The 20,321-nt window shown below is 44.7% G+C and overlaps 1 protein-coding gene across 4 annotated transcripts in view; it reads left to right on the plus strand.

Annotated features, from left to right (window-relative positions):
* The first annotated feature begins 508 nt into the window (after nt 1–508).
* The window catches only part of LOC130683633 (actin-binding LIM protein 3-like), a 127,894-nt gene continuing 108,081 nt past the window's right edge, over nt 509–20,321 (plus strand). The window contains exons 1-2 of one of the 4 annotated variants that reach the window (XM_057501904.1): nt 509–994; nt 8,088–8,175. The gene's annotated coding sequence lies outside the window, so the exon portion shown is untranslated. The remainder of the gene's footprint in view (nt 995–8,087; nt 8,176–20,321) is intronic. The other 3 variants (XM_057501905.1, XM_057501906.1, XR_008997530.1) reach the window with 3 other exon arrangements.

Consider the following 20,321-nt stretch of genomic DNA (forward strand, 5'->3'; position numbering starts at 1 on the left):
GGGTAGACCTTCTGTAACCTCCATTGATCATGGCACCAGCTTCACTGGGCAAATCATACAAGTCTTCATGAAAGGTAATGGATGTACCCCAGTTTGCTAATGCATTCATCTACTAAAGCACATCCTGATTTCCTTAGGTTTTTAGCCATTATGAATAGAGGTACTGTGTAAAATTGCATGGTGGATTTTGTTGAGACATAGTTTTTCAAAGCAGTTGTCTAAATACCAGTGACACAATTCTTGGATCCTAAGGTGAGACTTATCTTTTCAATGGTAAGATAGTTTTTAATGGTTCTTTCTTGTGTTACGGATTTTTGTATATCTTGAGTACAAATATTTTATAAAATGTATTTGCCAATATTTTCTCTCAGTGTGTAATTTGTGTTTGGGTTCTTTGAACAAGGTTTTTTAGAGTAGAAATCTTAATTCTATAAAGCCTACATGATGTATTATTTTTCTTTTTGTATAGGCTTTTGGTGTTGGGGGTTAAAAGTCATCAGTAAGAGTGTATAGACTTTCTTGCTTTTACCTAGAATTTTTATAATTTTGCACCTAAAAATTGTCTATGAAGAATGTTGAGTGAATTTTTATGTAAGTTGTAAAGCTTGTGCGTACCTTAATTACATTCTGTATGTTCTCCAACAAATTATAAAGACATGGGAAATTCCTGCAAATTGGGGTTTGATTTTCCAAAATTTTGTGATTCATCAATCGAGCCACAAGGGGGCGCCACTTTCCATGAGCTGTGAGCGCTCGTCCCATATCACATAAAACTTAGAAATAAGTGGGTGTACTCCGCCCCCCGTGGCCCGCAGGCGACGCCTTTGCCCTCTCTGTGGACCTGCGTGGCGCATGCGCGGTCAGGCCCCGGGACTTCCCCTCTGACGCCGGCGGGAGCCAGGATTCCTCGGGCTCCAGTGCGGCTCCGTCCAGGACATCGCCGTCCGCGGCCGCCGTGAAAGCTCGGTTTTCTAAGGAGCCGCGGGACAGAAAGGTGAGGAGAGGCTCCCCGTGTGTCGCCTGCAGAGGGCTCCCCTTCAGGGGCCTGAGGAGGAAGGCCTGCGGCGGGGAAAGTGGTCTTCGTGGAATTTGGGGGAGCGGCTGACGCGACGGGTGGAGTTGAGGGGGCGGGTGAGTCCGGCACGCTGCTGAGTCCGGGCCGGGGCGAGTGAGCGGCGCCCCGCGCGTCCCCGGGAGCCCGTGCGTGGGTGGATTGGCCGCACCTGCGGGATGCCCTCCAGGCTCCAGGCGTCCTTCCTGACGAGGCTCTGAGATGGTAATGGGGCAGAGGGGACTTGGTTGCTGAATGGCCCGCTTGCCCGGGGCCCAGGCCTTGTGGTGCGCTGAGCACACAGGGTAGGTTCCTGGGTCCCAGTGTGGGGGCCGCCTGGGAGGCCCCTCTGGGTGCAGCGTTGCACTGACCCAGCCCAGCTTCCCAAGGGCGGCCCCCCACCCGCGTTCTGTGCCCGGGGCCTCGTGAGCCGCCTCATGAGGCAGAGCCGGTTTGGGGAGGCAGAGGGCGCCCCGTGTTCTGTTACCACACCCGCTTCTGCTTGGGCGCTACGCAGGGTCTCAGTTGCTTCAGCTCTGCAGTGTAATGGGATGAAAGGGCGCCATGTTCCTGCTCTGCTTTCCCAGGACGGCTGTGGGGATGGGGTCCCGTGCAGTTCCATCCAGCCTGTAGGGTGTTTGCTTGGTTTCTGTGAGAAGTGCGATGGAATTTTGGTGAGGGTCGCAGGGGTTGTGCACATTGCTGTGTGCAGAGGGACTTGTAATAACCTAACTCTTCCCGTCCACGTCTGCAGGGTCCACAATTTTCAGGCCTCCCACCACCTCAGTTAAGTTTGTTCTTAGGTACCTGTAACTTCTCGAGAAAATTCCTGGACTAAATACCTTTGACCCGAAATCAGTCAAAGGGAGAAATAAAGTGGGAGAAACCTGTCTGTTACTTACTAGTAGTCATCCACTTCAGCTTGCCCGTGTCTGTCACAACCGGGCTTCAGAAGAACGGGCCCCACCGAACTTCTCCAGTCCAGATATACCCTCGCTAACCCTTATAATTACCTGTTCATAGAGAGATGGACTACTTCTCTCCACCTCTTGGAAGCAGCTACTGATGTGGAGATGCACTAAGGCCAGATGAGATATTTTGGAAATACTGCAGTTTTATCCACAGCACTTTAGTCTTATTTATTTATTTTCTTGGTATCATTAATCTACAATGACATGAGCAACATTATGATTACTAGATTCCCCACATCATCAAGTCCTCAGCACACACCCCATTACAGTCACTGACCATCAGCGTAGTAAGATGCTGTAGAATCACTAGTCTTCTCTGTTGGACAGCCCTCCCCATGCCCCTCCCACCACATTATGTGTGCTAATCATAATGCCTTTCCCCGCTTCCCTTCCCTTCCCACCCATCCTCGCCAGTCCCTTTCCCTTTGGTAACTGTTAGTCCATTCTTGTGTTCTGTGAATATGCTGTTGGTTTGTTTCTTCCATTTTTTTCTTTATTCTTACACTCCACGTATGAGTGAAATCATTTGGTACTTGACTTTTTCCGTCTGGCTTATTTCACTGAGCATAATACCCTCTAGCTCCATCCAAGTTGTTGCAAATGGTAGGAATTGTTTTCTTCTTACACAACACTTTCTTCTTTATGATGTACTTGTAAAGGGCATTGTTTTCTTAATCTCTGATGGTTGGTTATCAGTGAATACAAGCAACCGACATTTGTAAGTTGGTTTGGTATCTTACAAGTTTATTTAATTCATTTTTAGTTCTAACAGGTCTTTGGTGAAGTATGGCAGGAAATTGGAATTCTAAAATCCCACTGTTTGTACCCCAGGTTGTCCCAATGTCCAAGGTCCAGTGGATGCAGGGGATCCTCCCACATGCCTTCTAATGAGCACTGGACCCCTGCAAGGTGCCATTTGTGTGAACTGGACGGGAAGGGCTTGGCCTCTCTTGACAGGGTATTATGTCTGCTCTGCTTTTCTTACGGTTATTTTGCAAAGTAATTTACTTTCCAGCATTTTAAAACATACAGAAAACTTGCAGTGTCAGCACAGATTCTCTTTATACTGAATTTCCTAGCATCTCACTTTACCGCATTTGCCACTTCACACAAAATTCTGTGGTGTCTACCCCAAACAGGGACACGCTTTCAGGGAACCACCACCTGACTGCAAATGAAGGAAGTATTAGGGTCTCCACATGATAATTCAATGCACAGACCCACCACAGCTGTCACCAGCCGCCCTACCTGTGTGCACACATCTTTCTATCCTGATGCAGTTTCCTTTTTCTGGAACTGTTCCTGAGACTTTACCTCAGTTGGGCTCTCCAGGACCTCACATAAGCGGGATCACATATTTGTCCTTCTTGGAGGGGTGTATTTCCCTGAGCATAATGGCTTTAGGGTCCATCTGTGCAGCAGGTTCTAGGACTCCTTGTTTACTCCACTGTGTATAGACCACATTTTTTTTTCATGTGTCTCTGGACACCTGGGTCATCTCCACATTTTGGCTGTTGTGAATCATGCAGATGTGAACATGGGTGTGCAAATATCTAAGTCCCTGCTTTCATGTTATTTGAGCAAATGCCCTGAAATGGAATTTCTAATCATATGTTAATTCTATGCTTGAGTTTCTGGGGATGCCCCCCACCCATTTTTTAATTAATTAATTTTTATTAAGGTATGATTGATATACACTCTTATGAAGTTTTCACATTAAAAACCAGTGTGGTTACTACATTTACCCATATTATCAAGTCCCCACCCATACCCCAATGGAGTCACTGTCTATCAGTGTACTAACATGCCACAGATCCACTATGTGCCTTCTCTGTGCTACACTGTTCTCCCTGTGACCCCACACATCATGTCATCATGTGTACTAAACATAATACCCCTCAATCCCCTTCTCCCTCCCTCCCCACCCTCCCTCCCACACCCCTCCCCTTTGGTAACCACTAGTTCATTCTTGGAGTCTCTGAGTCTGCTGCTATTTTGTCCCTTCAGTTTTGCTTCATTGTTTGCTCCACAAATGAGGAAAATCATTTGGCAATTTGTCTTTCTCCACCTGACTTATTTCACTGAGCAAAATGTCCTCCAGCTCCATCCATGTTGTTGCAAATGGTACCCACACACTGTTTTCAAAGCAGCCTTGGACCATTTTTCTTTATTTCTATATTCGACAGAATAATGCAGTTTATGGGTCAACCCTATTTTGTTCATCCTTTCACCCCTTGAATGGCATTTGAGTTGTTTCTACCTTTTTGCTGTGGTGAGCAGTGCTGCCAAGAACTCCTGGGCCAGCTTCTGTTTGAACAGCTTTTTCATGTCTTTGGGGTATTTATCGAGGAGTTGGTGTTTACCCACAATTAGGTAATTGTATTATATATTATGAGGAAATGCCAAGCTGTTGTACACAAGCTGCATATTTCATATTTTCACAAGCAAAGGTTAGGGGCTCCAATTCTTCTACATCCTTGGCAACATGTGATTTTGAATTTTCCTGAGTACGGCCATTGCTGTGTGCTTGCAGGGGATGTTCACTGTGATTTAATTTGCATTTCCATAGCAACTGATGCTGTGTGAGACCTGTTCTTGTGCTTGTTGAATGTTTGTATATCTTCCTTGGAATCTTTTATCCACTTTAAACATTTGGGTGTTGTCTTGTGCCTTGTACAAGTTTGTCGTGTTTTCTGGATTACAGACTCTTGTCAGATGTACAATGTGGAGATATTTTCTTCCATTCTGTGGCTGTTTTTTACTTTCTTGTTCGTGACTTTTGATGCAGAAAAGTTTTTAATTTAGGGGAACTCTAATTTATGCTTTCTTCTGTTGCTTGTCCTTTGGTGTCAGATCAGAGAAACCATAGCTAAATCCAAGGTCATGAATATTTATCCTCATGTTTTCTTCTAGAGTCTATAATTTTACCTATTATGGAAGCCCTTTGTCTGTTTTGAGTTAATTTTTGTTTGTGATATGAGTTAAAGGTTCAGTTTCATTCCTCTGCACATGGACAGCCATTTGCCCAGCACATTTGCTGAAAAGGCCATTCTTTCCCTAGTTTAATGTTGTCCACCCTTCTTAGAAAGCAATTGACTGTAGATGATTGGGGTCATTTCTGGGATTTCCACTCAGTTTTGCTGATCTATACATACAGTTGACATTTGAACAACATTGGGGTTTGTGTAGCTGACATCCCACAGAGTCAAAATCTACATAAAATATCTCACTCCCCCAAACTTAAGTATTATCCTAAGTCTGATTGCCTATTTTGAGTGAAAGACTTTCCAATAATACAAACAGTCAAGTAACACATATTTTGTACATTATACATGTTTTGTGCTGTATTCTAACAGTAAGGTAAGCTAGAAAGAAAGCAAATGTTTCAAATTGTCTTAAGTCTTTAAACATATTTTCTATATATTTGTGGGAAAAAATCCACTCAAGTGGACATGGGTAGTTCACACCCCTGCTGAACAAGGGCCAACTGTGTATGTTTATGCGAGTGTCACAGTGTTTTATTTACTGTTACTTTGTACTAAGATTTGATCTTGGGGGCCATGAGCCTCCAGCTTTGATTTTCTTTTTCAAGATTGTTTTCAAGGGCTCTTTGGGGTTCCTTGAAATTCTGTGTGTCAGGATCAGCTGGTACATTAAAGCCTGTGTGAGTTTTCAAAGGAATCATGTTGACTCTGTAGGTTGCATTTGTGTCATTGCCACCTTAACAGTATTCAAGTCTTTCCATCAACATGAGTAGACTTTACATGTATTTAGCTCTTTTTTAGTTTTTAAATTATCAATATTTTATAATTTGCAATGTACAAGATTTGCACCTTGTCTATTCTTAGTATTTTATTAATGTTCACATTATTTAATATGGAATTTAAAAAGACAGGCTTCTCCTCTGAGCACAAGGCTCTTTCCATCACCCTGCAGGAGTGGCATTCACTCCCCACCCAGAGCTACAAACAGAGAAACTGCCTGTCAAACCCTCACATAGCTGTGGAAGCTGATACATGGAGTCAGCGGCCCTCCTCCCTCCTCCTCAGTCTGTGTCCTCACCAAGGACAGCCCCAGGCCCGGTGTCCCAGGGCCACCTTTCCTAACCTCACTGTGGTCTCAGGCCCCAACAATAAGGCCCCATTTTTCTTCGCAACTTTCTTGAGTTAGGTCTGTTAACAGATGAGTGTCTCACCGTTCCTTGCTGACTCGGTGTCCGCCGGCGGGTGCCAGCTGCTCTGGCAGCCTCCCTGCCTCAGGTTGTTTTCAAGTCGTTGCTGAGATGGGTGCGCGGCCTCGTTCAGCTGGAGTGGGGCGGTGGGGTGGGACATGGAGGAAGACACCAAGCTTCAGTTTTGCCGGGGTGCTATTGCCATCCTGGAAAACAGGTCTATAATTGAAATGATAAAGAGACACAAAGTAAGAAGAGGCTACTAATTAAACTGATTATCCTTTCAGGGTATGAGCGAATCAGTCCCACACTATCTCAGCTTGGGAAAATAGCAGGCTTCTTCCAAAGTTTGCACACAGTTTGCTTTGATGACGATAAGGACATTTTATCATTGGTGGAGCCACGCAACCAAGACAGAAAAAAAGGGATATTGGATATTTTTTCTTTTTTAAAAATCTGCCCTTTCCACATTCTTGCTAAGTTTTTATAATCTATCAACTATCCTCAGAATAGGCGAGCCCATTCTTGCCACCTTCCAAAAAGATTCTGAAATAGACCTTCAGCATTATGCAGTTATAATTTTTTATTTAGAAGGAACTCATTAGCATGAAACTGATGGTTTGGGAAGGGACCTTTTACAGTCACCAGTGTCCATCAATTCCCTCCAGGCATATCCCCTCAAAAGCCCTGCCATCACCTATAAGACATACCTTCAAAATAATCCCATCCTTCCAACCCAGTGACTGTGCCAAGCTCCTCCCACATAGAAATTCAGGTGCCACCACTGAAGGTCCAGTCCCTCTTGGCTGGGATTGTAGGGTCAGGACTGTGGGCACAGGAGTAAGTGCTGGGCTGGCGACCAGCCCTCACGGGCCCAGTTCCAGCACTGCTCCTGGATTCCAGGGAGACTGTGAGGCCTAACCTTCACTGGGGCTGTTTCAGCCACTATAAAAGTACTTGCAGCTGCAAATCATTTCCATTTTTACTTGAAATAGTTGTAGGGAAGGAAAATGGGAATAGTGAAGGGGCTCACCCAAGCCAGACTGGAGTGAGCTGGAGATGGGATGCAGGTGCCCAGGTGATGCAGTCCTGGCACTGGTCTGGGGCAGAGGCTCAGGACCTGGTTTTGTGGGTCCCATTACTTGTCCACTGAGCCCTTAAAGTCTGTCCTTCATGTGTCACTCTCACAAGTTCTGTCATGTCTGTGACCTTGTGTAGCACTCTTACCTAATACTTTAAATTTGTCTTTAAGTTCTCACATGTAAGAACATTTATATAACATAACAGGAAAACCAGGATCACTAGCCATATTGCCAGGAACAGAAAGTAAGAACAGTTCTAGCTAGGTTCCACTGCTCATGGAGGCTCCATGCCTCAGACCTGTTCTCATTCTTGAAAGGATTGAGTAGTAAGTTTTAGATATTAAAGACACACTGACATCAATCTGGTACTTTCTCCTTAAAAAACATCAGAAGAATTGATAGAGGATTGAAAGGAGATCATTTTTTTCATTGATCCAATGTTATTAAGTCCCAGGCCCATGTGCCACGAGTAGAAAGGGCCTCGTTCTTGGGGACACGCTGGGATTGTTTCCTCATCAGGAAATGCAGTGGAGCCAGTGTTCTCCAGGCCCTTCTGACACCAGAATTGAAGTGCAGGTGTCCAAGGAAGTTCCCTGAACTCGTGTCAGGGACCCACAGTGTGGAGGCACCAAGTGCCCTGAGCAGACTTTTAGATAGTTCTGGCCTCCCCCTCCCCGAGGTAGACTCCCAACCTACCTGAAGGCCATGAAGACACCAGCAACACTGTGCCCAGGAGATGTTCAAACCCAGCCCACCCCCACTGGACAGCAGCCCCGTCTCTGACCTCTCACTTCTTCTTTTTATTCCCATAGGCAGGAGGGAAGCACTACCACCCAACCTGTGTCGGGTGTGTGCGCTGTCACCAGATGTTCACCGAAGGGGAGGAGATGTACCTCACAGGTCAGCAAGTCTGAGCGTCTGTAAGGCAGTCCTATGTGGTCATGATTGTGAAGGAGAGACCGTCTCCTTCCATTTCAGCTTTGCTTTGCTTTTGGCTTGTCCTCAAAACTGCAATTACTTTGCCCTCTCTGGGTGGTTCGGGAAAGTTGCTGGTGTAGCTAATATGAAGTGACATGTAATGTGCCTTCTGTCCCTGTGTGCCGCCACCCACTGCTTGGTTGGCCTGCTTCCCTGGCAGTGCTCTGGCAAGACTCCCCAGGCTCTGCCTGGGGGTGGGAGCTGAGGTGAATGAGGCCAAATGGTCAGAGAGCCTCAGAGGGATGCCTGGGCTGCAGAGTGTGTCTGGGTTGCAGCACAGCTGCCTCTACACAACCTCCCTCTCCCATCCCTCCCCCCACATCTCAGAGCATCACACCAGGCTGCAGCTTGGGTCTTCTCACAGGCTCTCAGGATGCACAAAAAGGGACGGAAAGGAACCAACAATCTCTGAGAAGCAGATCAGGGCTGTTTTTCCTCTGCCACTTCCTGGGGACCAGCTCTCTGGCCCCAGAATTCTTGCAACAGTGTCCTAACCAGTCTCAGTGCTGTGCTCAGTCCTCTGCCCAGGCAGCCATCCTGGGGCATCCCAGTGTTCTTGGCAGAGCCCTGTTGAGGGGTCTTCAGGGCCCTCTCCCTGCTCACCAGTTTAGGTAGGAACACTTCAGCCTAGCAGTTACGACCTTCTTACTGAAGTCTCAACCTGTGTTTCCAGGCTTGAACAAAGCCAACAGTTCAGCTGCTAAAGCCGGCTTTCAATCACTTTTTCATTCATTCAACAAATATTTCTTGAACTCCTACCATGTGCAGGCTCTCCCCAGGTGTCTACAGTGAGTCCAGCCACAGCCAGGGCCCTGCCACACAGCCCAGTGGGAGGTGGACATGGTCGGTAAGGACACAAATGACTGTCATGTGATAAGATGACACTGGGAAGGCACGGGGCTGTGCGAGCACATGGGGTGGGAGGGGTGTCAGGGGAGGCTCCCTGAGGAGGGGTGGGAGCAGAGATCCAGGAGTGAGTGGGCGTAACTGGGCAAACACAGGACGGTTGTGGTGCACCAACCTGAAGGGACAGAATCTGCTGGGCTCAGGTGGACAAAGAAATGGCATGAGCGGGAGACAGTGAGGAACAGGGATGGCCCTGTGCAGAGGTCAGGCTGGGAGGTAGGCAGGGTCAGAGCAGGCCAAGCCTTGGGCCAAGGCAGTGTTCAGCCCCTCAGAAGAACTCATGGGAAGCTCTTAGTTCATTCACTGAACAAGTACCCATCGGGCACCGCCTGTGGGCCTGGTGCTGTCCTAAGAGCTTGTGGTTGTAGCAGTGAGCTGGTCCAACAAGTTCCCTGGCCTCGCAGAGCTCACATCCTCATGTGTCTTCCACACCCTGCTTTTGACCAGAACTTCACAGAATATTGAGAGAGCTAAGCAGTGAAGTGAGTAGCTTTGTGATCATGAGCCAGAGTGCAAAATCAAACAAAATGCACAGCAGAAATGCCTCCAGGAGGTGGGAGATATTCTTGGTGATGAAGAAGGGCCTGTCACCCTCCTCCTTAATTATCCACATCCCTGCTCTCCCGGCTCCTGGGAGAGTGGGAGTAATTGCAGGGCCTTCAGGGACCTGCCTCAGAGGCTGCTGAGTGATCCTGGAGTAAAGGGACCCATGCTGGAGTCGTGCTGAGCCGGTGTGTGGGTGACTTGGGGGTGGCAGCCACCAGAGAGGTCCTGCTGCCACTGAGAGCTGGGCCTGGGATGGCCTTCCCTGGGCAGGGGTACCAGGACATGAGGTGATATTCCCCAGAAATGTAAGAAAACTCTCCTCCCATGCACAGGACTGGGAAGAACTGGCTGAGAGCCAGGACCCCTGGATTCAAGTGCCAGAACTTCCACTAATGGGCTGCGACCTTGAGAAGTGAGCTTCCTTCTCTGGGTCTCTTCCTCCACCTGTCAGAGGAGGGTAATTGCACTGTCTCTCACTCATGGACTCAAACTGAGGCCATGCTCTCTGTGATGTGCCAGGTACTCAGAGAGGAACCCTGCCGGGGTGCTTGCTTCTGTGGTGGAATTTACTGTCAGGAGGGGCAGACCCACTTTAATCAAACAGACGTGTAAACATTCAGTGACGAGCTGTGCCAAGTGCCGTGCAGGGGAAGTCTGGGGACAGTGGGAGTGTGTTACAAGGCTCCTGATCTCATCTGGGAGGCCAGGAAGACTCTGCTGAAGAAGGAAAATTTCAACCCAGGATCTTGAAAGTGAGTAGGGAGTGAGGGGTGAAGAGGAGAAAGACAAGTATGGAGACAGAGAAAACAGCAGGTTCACAGTCCCCCCGTGGGAGGAGGCATTAGATAGCAGAGAAACCGAGGCAGGCCGCCATATATACAGAGAGCAAGTGAACTCCCCAATATTAGAGGAGAGAATAAATGTGAAGGTGCGAAGTGCCCCATAAAGCAACGTAAGGAAAGAGACTGTTAGAGAGCCTGCAAACCCCACCTACTCAGCTTATGGCAGGACACAGCAAGGGACTGCCAGCTGGCCCTGGGAAGTCCTTTTAGTTAGTCTGTCTGTGTTTTAATTACTAAGGGATGGTTTTCCAATGGGCTGTAACTGGGAGAAGTCCAACATCTGTCTGCTTGAGAACTTCTAGGGCTCCTGGGGACAAGAGCAAGTTTTCTGTCAGTCTGTTGACTGTTTTTGTAAAGATGCCAGATTTCTAATCTGTTTGTTGTCCAAACCCTTCATTTGGTCTTCACCAGGAAATCAGGTCATTGATTTCATGCAGCAAAATAATAGCCAAAATGCTGCAGGTTTGGGGCTAAACGTACACTGAAATTACAAAGGTTACAGTTAGATTGGTGGGAGTTTTTCTAAACCCAAAATGTGGTTCATAAGACAGAGTTTGCTCTTGCTCTAAATATGCCCATATTCAGGAAAAAGGAAAGATACGTATTTTTTTCTTCTTCTCCTTCTGTCTACACTAAGCACATCCCTATTCCAAGAACCAGAGACAGAGAATAACACTGGAAATCCAGGAATTCAGGTGTACATTTTTAAAGAAATCTCGGCTATCATTTGTATATTTAACTAAAATCCACCAGGCAGAAAATCGATTATGAAATCCTAGGACAAATCTTGCTCTGCTAAGGAAAGTATTGTAATAAATTACAGGTCTTACCAATAATAATAGTAATAATAACAATAATAATACAATGCCATCAGCTAATATTGGGCACATACTATGTGTCAAGCAGTAGTGCTAAGGGTTTTGTTTTTTGGGGGGCTTTTTTGGACTGAACTATTAAAAGCAGTATCCCATTTTATCCTCAGAACAACCCTGTGTGCTAAAAGCCTTTAATATCTCCATTTCAGAGAACAAGAAGATTTAGAGAGGTTATGTCCCTGGGCCAGTGCTGGCTGCTCTGTCTTGCTGGGCTTTGTTTAAGGCATTTTTCTTCCATTTATTCTCAGCATTCTTACTATGTGGTTTATTGTTGTCCTTCTGAATTCAATGAATACCCAGAAAACACTTGCCAAAGTGTGCAGGTAGGTGTGTTTCTTCAAGGAGAGCATCTGCAGCTTCTATCACATTTTCATAGGTATCTGTGCCCCTAAATACAGTGAAGAGCCTTTGTTCTGTTAATGCAAATCCCAAATGGAGCCCTGAAAGCTTGCTTTGATAATTATACCAAACACTTCTCTTACAGAATTTAGTCTATTTCAGATACACAGTGTTTGTTTTTTTTAATTTATTTATTTTAATTTTTTTGAAGAACATTATGTTTACTAGGCTCTCCCCTACCCCAAGTCCCCCCCACAAACCCCATTACAGTCACTGTCCATCAGCATAGAAAGATGTAGAATCACTACTTGTCTTCTCTGTGTTGCAAAGCCCTCCCCTTTCCCCCACCCCCAACATTATACATGCTAATCATAATACCCCCTTTCTTCTTCCCCGTCCTTATCCCTCCCTACCCACCCATTCTCCCCAGTCTCTTTCCCTTTGGTACCTGTTAGTCCATTCTTGGGTTCTGTGATTCCGCTGCTGTTTTGTTCCTTCAGTTTTTCCTTTGTTTTTATACTCCACAGATGAGTGAAATCATTTGGTATTTGTTTTTCTCCGCTTGGCTTATTTCACTGAGCATAATACCCTCTAGCTCCATCCATGTTGTTGCAAATGGTAGGATTTGTTTTCTTCTTATGGCTGAATAATATTCCATTGTGTATATGTACCACATCTTCTTTATCCACTCATCTACTGATGGACACTTAGATTGCTTCCATTTCTTGGCTATTGTAAATAGTGCTGTGATAAACATAGGGGTGCATCTGTCTTTTTCAAACTGGAGTATGGCATCCTTAGGGTAAATTCCTAGAAGTGGTATTCCTGGATCAAATAGTAAGTCTATTTTGAGCATTTTGAGGAACCTCCATACTGCTTTCCAAATGGTTGAACTAATTTACATTCCCACTAACAGTATAGGAGGGTTCCCCTTTCTCCACAACCTCGCCAACATTTGTTATTGTTTGTCTTTTGGATGGTGGCGATCCTTACTGGTGTGAGGTGATATCTCATTGTGGTTTTAATTTGCATTTATCTGATAACTAGCGATGTGGAGCACCTTTTCATGTGTCTGTTGGCCATCTGAATTTCATCTTTGGAGAAGTGTCTGTTCAGCTCCTCTGCCCATTTTTTAATTGGATTATTTGCTTTTTGTTTGTTGAGGAGCATGAGCTCTTTATATATTTTGGATGTCAAGCCTTTATTGGATCTGTCATTTACAAAAATATTCTCCCATACTGTAGGGTACCTTTTTGTTCTATTGATGGTGTCCTTTGCTGTACAGAAGCTTTTCAGCTTGATATAGTCCCACTTGTTCATTTTTGCTTTTGTTTTCCTTGCCCAGGGAGATATATTCATGAAGAAGTTCACATCCAAGAGATTTTTGCCTATGTTTTTTTCTAAGAGTTTTATGGTTTCATGACTTACATTCAGGTCTTTGATCCATTTTGAATTTACTTTTGTGTATGGGGTTAGACAGTGATCCAGTTTCATTCTCTTACATGTAGCTGTCCAGTTCTGCCAGCACCATCTGTTGAAGAGACTGTCATTTCCCCATTGTATGTCCATGGCTCCTTTATCGAATATTAATTGACCATATATGTTTGGGTTAATGTTTGGAGTCTCTAATCGGTTCCACTGGTCTGTGGCTCTGTTCTTGTTCCAGTACCAAATTGTCTTGATTACTATGGCTTTGTAGTATAACTTGAAGTTGGGGAGTGAGATCCCCGCCACTTTATTCTTCCTCAGGATTTCTTTGGCTATTCAGGGTCTTTGGTGTTTCCATGTGAATTTTTGAACAATTTTTTCCAGTTCGTTGAAGAATGTTCCTGGTAATTTGATAGGGATTGCATCAAATCTGTATATTGCTTTGGGCAGGATGGCCATTTTGACGATATTAATTCTTCCTAGCCATGAGCATGGGATGAGTTTCCATTTGTTAGTGTCCTCTTTAACTTCTCTTAAGAATGTCTTATAGTTGTTAGGGTATAGGTCTTTCACTTCTTTGGTTAGGTTTATTCCTAGGTATTTTATTCTTTTTGATGCAATTGTGAATGGAGTTGTTTTCCTGATTTCTTTCTATTGGTTCATTGTTAGTGTATAGGAAAGTCACAGATTTCTGTGTGTTAACTTTGTATCCTGCAACTTTGCTGTATTCCGATATCAGTTCTAGTAGTTTTGGAGTGGAGTCTTTAGGGTTTTTTATGTACAATATCATGTCATCTGCAAATAGTGACAGTTTAACTTCTTCTTTACCAATCTGGATTCCTTGTATTTCTTTGTTTTGTCTGATTGCCGTGGCTAGGACCTCCAGTACTATGTTAAATAACAGTGGGGAGAGTGGACATCCCTGTCTTGTTCCCGATCTCAGAGGAAAAGCTTTCAGCTTCTTGCTGTTCAGTATGATGTTGGCTGTGGGTTTATTGTATATGGCCTTTATTATGTTGAGGTACTTGCCCTCTATATCCATTTTGCTGAGAGTTTTTATCATGAATGGATGTTGAATTTTGTCGAATGCTTTTTCAGCGTCTATGGAGATGATCATGTGGTTTTTGTCTTTCTTTTTGTTGATGTGGTGGATGATGTTTATGGATTTTCGAATGTTGTACCATCCTTGCATCCTGGGATGAATCCCACTTATTCATGGTGTATGATCCTTTTGATTTATTTTTGAATGCGGTTTGCTAATATTTTATTGAGTATTTTTGCATCTACGTTCATCAGGGATATTGGTCTGTGATTTTCTTTTTTGGTGGCGTCTTTGCCTGGTTTTGGTAATAGGGTGATGTTGGCTTCATAGAATGAGTTTGGGAGTATTCCCTCCTCTCCTATTTTTTGGAAAACTTTAAGGAGAATGGGTATTATATCTTCTCTGTATGTCTGATAAAATTCTGAGGTAAATCCATCTCACCCAGGGTTTTTTTTCCTAGGTAGTTTTTTGATTACTGCTTCAATTTCTTTGCTGGTAATTGGTTTGTTTAGATTTTGTGTTTCTTCCTTGGTCAGTCTTGGAAGGTTGTATTTTTCTAGGAAGTTGTCCATTTTTTCTAGGTTTTCCAGCTTCTTAGCATAAAGGTTTCCATAGTAGTCTCTAATAATTCTTTGTGTTTCTGTTGGGTCCATTGTGATGTTTCCTTTCTCATTTCTGATTCTGTTGATGTGTGTTGATTCTCTTTTTCTCTGAATAAGTCTTTCTAGAGGCTTATCTATTTTGTTTATTTTCTCAAAGAACCAGCTCTTGGTTTCATTGATTTTTTTCTGTTTTATTCTTCTCAATTTTGTTTATTTCTTCTCAGATCACAGTGTTTTTAATTCAAAGGATACTGCGTCCTGCTACCGAAACGACATGTGTCTTTGTTAAACAGCTGGGGATGCTGGTGGGATTCAGCTAGAGCTTCATCTCCTCTGAAGAATACCTTCTAAGAGGTGCACTGAGCTGAGATATTAGAGAGGGACCAGGCCGTGTCACAGAGCCGGAAATGCCCGCCATTAGTTGTGATCTCCACATCGCAACAAACCACACTTTAAGAAGCTCTAGTGTAATGCTGGCTGCTGTAATTTAGTAGTTTAGCATTGTTATTTTAATTTGTATCTACTTTCTGACAGCTAGGTTGTAGGAGTAATGCTTAAAAACTTTAGATTTCATGTGTTCCCAATCCTGCTACATAATTTTAGACTCTTCAAACATAGCCTGTTGCTGTACTAAACTGGTATTTCCTAACATCTGATTCTACTAAGCATATTTCATTTTAAATAGACTACATTTTAATTTTTGATGAGCTGTAATTTTTCTCTTACCAAACATCTTGAATCCAATAGAAAGTATTATAGCAGAGTAGCTTGAAGTTTGTATTTAAAAGTCTGTTTCCAACTTCCTCTTCTCAGGCCACCTCAAATTCAAGATGATGTGCCATTTTCTCACCAGTTACACGTCACATCCATTTCACCAGCCAATTTGTCCATGTTGGTCAGAATTAGGTCCGGAGTAGCACTCTCCTTGGTTGCTTCCTCTATTTTCTGAGAAACAAAATTGCCTGCTGGGCAAGTCAGGAACTTGTCAGATACTCAAGTTTTAGTTCAGTGAGATATTATATTAGTCTAGATTTTTTTAGGTGGCAGAAACCCAGTTGAAACAACATTAGGCAGAAGAGGATTCATCCGCTCTCAGAACTGAGGAGCGTCGGGCAGCAGCACTGCTGGGTTGAAGGGACCCGTGGAGAGCAGCAGGTGGTTCTGCTCCCTGCTTCTTTCTGTGTGTGGCTCCACCACTTCTGCCCCAGACTGGCTGCATCCATGTTTGGGGAAGGAGGGCACGGCCAGACCCCGGTCCTCACAGGACAGAAGGGCAGCATTCCTGCAAGGATCAGCAGAGAAGGGCTGGAGAGACTCCGAGTATCCTGGTCTGCTGACCACATCCAGGCCAGGGCAGAGAGGCAGCTCTGCTCGGCAGGCAAGGCATCTAGGCTCCCTAGACGTTCCTCGATTTTCCCACCTGAGAACAGGGATAACAATAGGCCCTCCTCACCAGGCTGGTGTGAGGATTACCATGAATGTGTGGTAGAGGCTTAGCGCAGCCATGCTCTGCTAAATGCCAGCTACTTTCAATATTATCATCATTATTAACAACCCTTAGCATAGGGCTTTCCACACATGGTCATCAAATGTTGGTTTCACTATTAGTTTTTACTTAAGTATATAAAGTATATAAATATTATGAAGTGTATAGCATTAGGCCTGGCAAAGGCACTCTTATATAATAATAACAGTAAGATCATTAGTTCCTGACGCAGACTGAGCCCTCAGCACCCTTAGTTACCATCCTGTCAGCAGCCGCAGCCATCAGCCCCCATGCATCAGCCAGCACCTTACTCAGGCCCACCGTTCTCCTTTCCTCACCCTGCCTGATATCCTGCGTGGTAACCAGGTTTGTGACAGCTAAACACTTTTCTCCAGTAACCTTTTTGTTAAGCTTCAAGCCCCTTGATCACGTCAGGTCCAGACAAACTGGTCTTTTCCACTTCTCCTTCGTTGCCCTCGTCCCTGGGCACAAGCCCAACATCCCAGAAGGGCACACTGGCAGCCAAGTCAGGCTTCTGCTCAGTGGCTCCAGCTGCCTGGCCAGCCCACCACATGCTGCACAGCCCCTGCCCACTCAAGGCCAGCTCCCAGGAGTAGGAGAGAAAACAACCATTCACTTGCCCTCAAGTTTCTCCATCGCTCCTTTCCCCTTACTCAAACTAGATCCCAGCAAGTAGACTTTTTTGGTAGGGGAGGGGGGATAACAATAGCACCACCTGACAGTTACTGAGTGACTATGTTAGGCACAGCCTGTTCTGTGTGCTCTACATATATTAACTCCTTAGTCCCCACAACAAACCTAAAAACCAGATACTGTTATCATCCCCATTTTATAGGTGAGGAAACCAAAGCATAGAGTTTCTCCAGACAATGTAACTAGTAAGCAATGAACTAAGGTTCAAACCCCCTAAGAATAGTCCATCAAAGAGTGCACAGGTGGCCTGAAACCTGGTAAAGATTTACCAATGTCCAAGATTATAATGATGATGATTCTGTTGTTACTGCATGTCAGATTCAGCAGAGGGACTCACTCTTCTCTCTTCTCCAGTGTTCGGAACCCTAGTGACCAGCGAGGAGCAGAGTGTCCTGTGCTCTACAGAGCAGTCCAGCTGCTGTGGGCCAGGCTTACTGAGGTCAAATTCATGTATCATACAAGTCACCACTTTAAAGTGTACAATTCAGTAGCTTTTCATACATTCACAATATTGTGCACCCACCACCTCTATCTAGTTCCAAAACGTCATCATCCCTCCCAAAGGGAACCCATATCCACACATTTGTTCAGCCCCCCACTGCCTCTAGCCTCTAGAAAGCATCAGTCTGCTTTCTGTCTCTATAGATTTACCCATTTTTGATATTTCATACAGATGGAATCATGCAATATGTAGGCATTTGTATCTAGCTTCTTTCACTTGACATGTTTTCTAGATTTGTCCACATTGTAACATGTAACATCATTCCTTTTTATGGCTGAATAATATTCTATTGTGTGGACACACTGCATTTGTTTATCCTTGCTGGGTTTTAAAAAGAGTCCTTCCAAGATCCTAACAAGTCCACATTACAGAGGTCATGCTGCTGACGTAAAGGCACAGCTTTAAGAAACCTCACCCTGCTACAGTCAAATGGAATCTGGAGAAGCAGTCTGCTCTGAGAGCACCCTGGCTAGGTTAAAACTCAAAGGGCTGCTTAATGAGTGAAAAGGGCTGTGAGGCAAGCAGCAGGGAGGGTCACTGGGCACCTGCAGGGTCTAAAAGCATTTAAATTCAAAGATCCTTAAAAAAACGCTGTGCTGGCTAAGTAGAACCTTAGGGTGGGTCACTTTCAATCTCTGCTGTGTTTGTAACCCTGGCTGGGCATTCTTTGGGAAGACTATGGTACCAGCTCTCACTTTGGCATTAAAATCTCCACTAATACAAAAACAAAGGTCCTGGCAAGTTGAATTTCAAGGTCCAGCAGAGAGATTGGTGGACTCCCAAACACTGAATAAGCCCAAAATGTTCCATGTGTGCTGTACCCAAACAGAGAGAAGATGAATGCTGACTCTGCTAGGGATTAAAAGCAGCCTTAATACCCAGCTCCAGACAGTTTTGGAAAATTAGATCTCTACCTCCAAGTCTGCTGATACAGAAACAGCTAATCCTTCATGTCCTTACCTTTCCCTGGAGATTTTAACTGCAGAATCTGGAGAGTGGGTGACAGTCTCAGAGGACAGCAGTATCACTTGTGGAACCAGGAGCCTAGCAAGCACAAAAGGTTGAATCCTTCTAAGTTAAAGAGTTCTGTTTTATAAAATTGTTTTCTTTATCCCATTACATTCCAAAGGAACATATTTGGGACATTAACTGGTATTCAGCCCTGTGGTTCTCCAGTTTAGAGTCACAGATCACTTGGGGAGATTGTTCAAATCAGATTCTCAGTCCCCACCAGGAGGTTGACTTCAGGGGGTCTCTGGGGCTTAGGAATCTGCATTTTACCAGGCTAACAGGTGGGCCATGGGCCACACTTTGGCAAACCCCAATCTATTGAATATACTTATAAATAGTCAACCTGAAATTATAGCTGTTGAATCAGAGTCTAGATTATACCAGTTGTCCAAACCTCTGAGCCCAGATTAGGGAATTCATAGAATATCATGTCTCTTTTGTTTTCTCATGCACTCGATGAGTATTTATTGAGAATTGTACGTAAGACAGATATGAATCCTTCTCCTTAAAGAACTTACATTCTAGTCAAGATCATTGGATGGGGCAAATAGTAATACATATGGACACATTATCCAGGGGTTGAGGGATCATGAGTATGCGTTAGAGTAACTACCACACTCTGCATCTCCTCAGCAATGTCTCTGCTGAGCATGGATCCCCTCAGTGTGTTCATAAATACTCCCAGGGACAGGAGGCACACTCTAAACACGAGCCCATTCAGTCCTCGGTCGTCATGATTTTCCTTCCCTGGAGCTTCTGCTTGTTCTGTTTTATAAGACACCCCAACAAGTGAACCCCTTCTTCCCACAGAGAGTTGCTAAAATATCCAAAGGCCATTTCCACCCATCCATTAAGTTTTGTCTTCTCCTGGTGACGGCTCTGCCTTTTGGCCTAATTCTGGGTCCCTTCTCCATTGTGATGACTTCCTCCTCTGGGTGAATTCCACCCGGTGTCTTCTTTTTTTTTTTTAAATACAAAGGTGGGATCCAGCCTGTCATTCATTCATTTCTTTATTAAACACACGTGAGCCAGGTACTATTTTAGACTCTGGGGTTAAAGTCCTTAGAAGAGAATAATGCCCTTCACTCTGGATGTCTTCTTTCTGTCAGTGTCACGTTGTTGAGATCCTGACTAATGGCAGAAGCTCATCCAATCATGATTTCATAGGGGGCTTCATGAGCAATCACCTTTGTTACCGTTATTTACCTAAATTTATTGGTAACCACCAACCACCAATTTTTCCCTCTTGAATTTAGATTATATACCACCAACCCCCAAATTTCTGATTTTTTTCAAGTCTTATTTTATTTTCTTTCTCCCTTTCTGTTCTCCCTCCTCACTTCTCATATAAACTGCTTTCCCGTATGCATAGTGCTGAAGCTCTTTGTGGCTAAGCTTTATTTCAGAGCAGGCATGTTAATGGCACGAAGAGACTGTCTGGTCTGACTGAGCCCATCACTTTACACATCATTTCCTCCCATGAGAACTTCTGCCTGACCTTTTACCTTTCCTGTGCCTCTTTCACTCCATCTCATGTCCTTGTCAGGCATCTGTGTCCACTACATCCATGTCCTTCAGTGACCTGTACCATGTGCTTCCTGCCCGAGCCACAGTGGTAAACAGCTCCTGGTGGACGCAGCAGCTGCCCAGGAGGACCCGGAAATGCTCTCTCTAATCACTCACCAAAGCAGAGTCCCCCACCCACCACTTGGTAGTGGACACACCCTAGGATTGTGAGGATCAAGCCACAGACCCAGAGTCCCTCTACTGGGCTC

This window comes from Manis pentadactyla, chromosome 4 (assembly GCF_030020395.1).
Source record: "Manis pentadactyla isolate mManPen7 chromosome 4, mManPen7.hap1, whole genome shotgun sequence".
Taxonomy (NCBI): Eukaryota; Metazoa; Chordata; class Mammalia; order Pholidota; family Manidae; genus Manis; species Manis pentadactyla.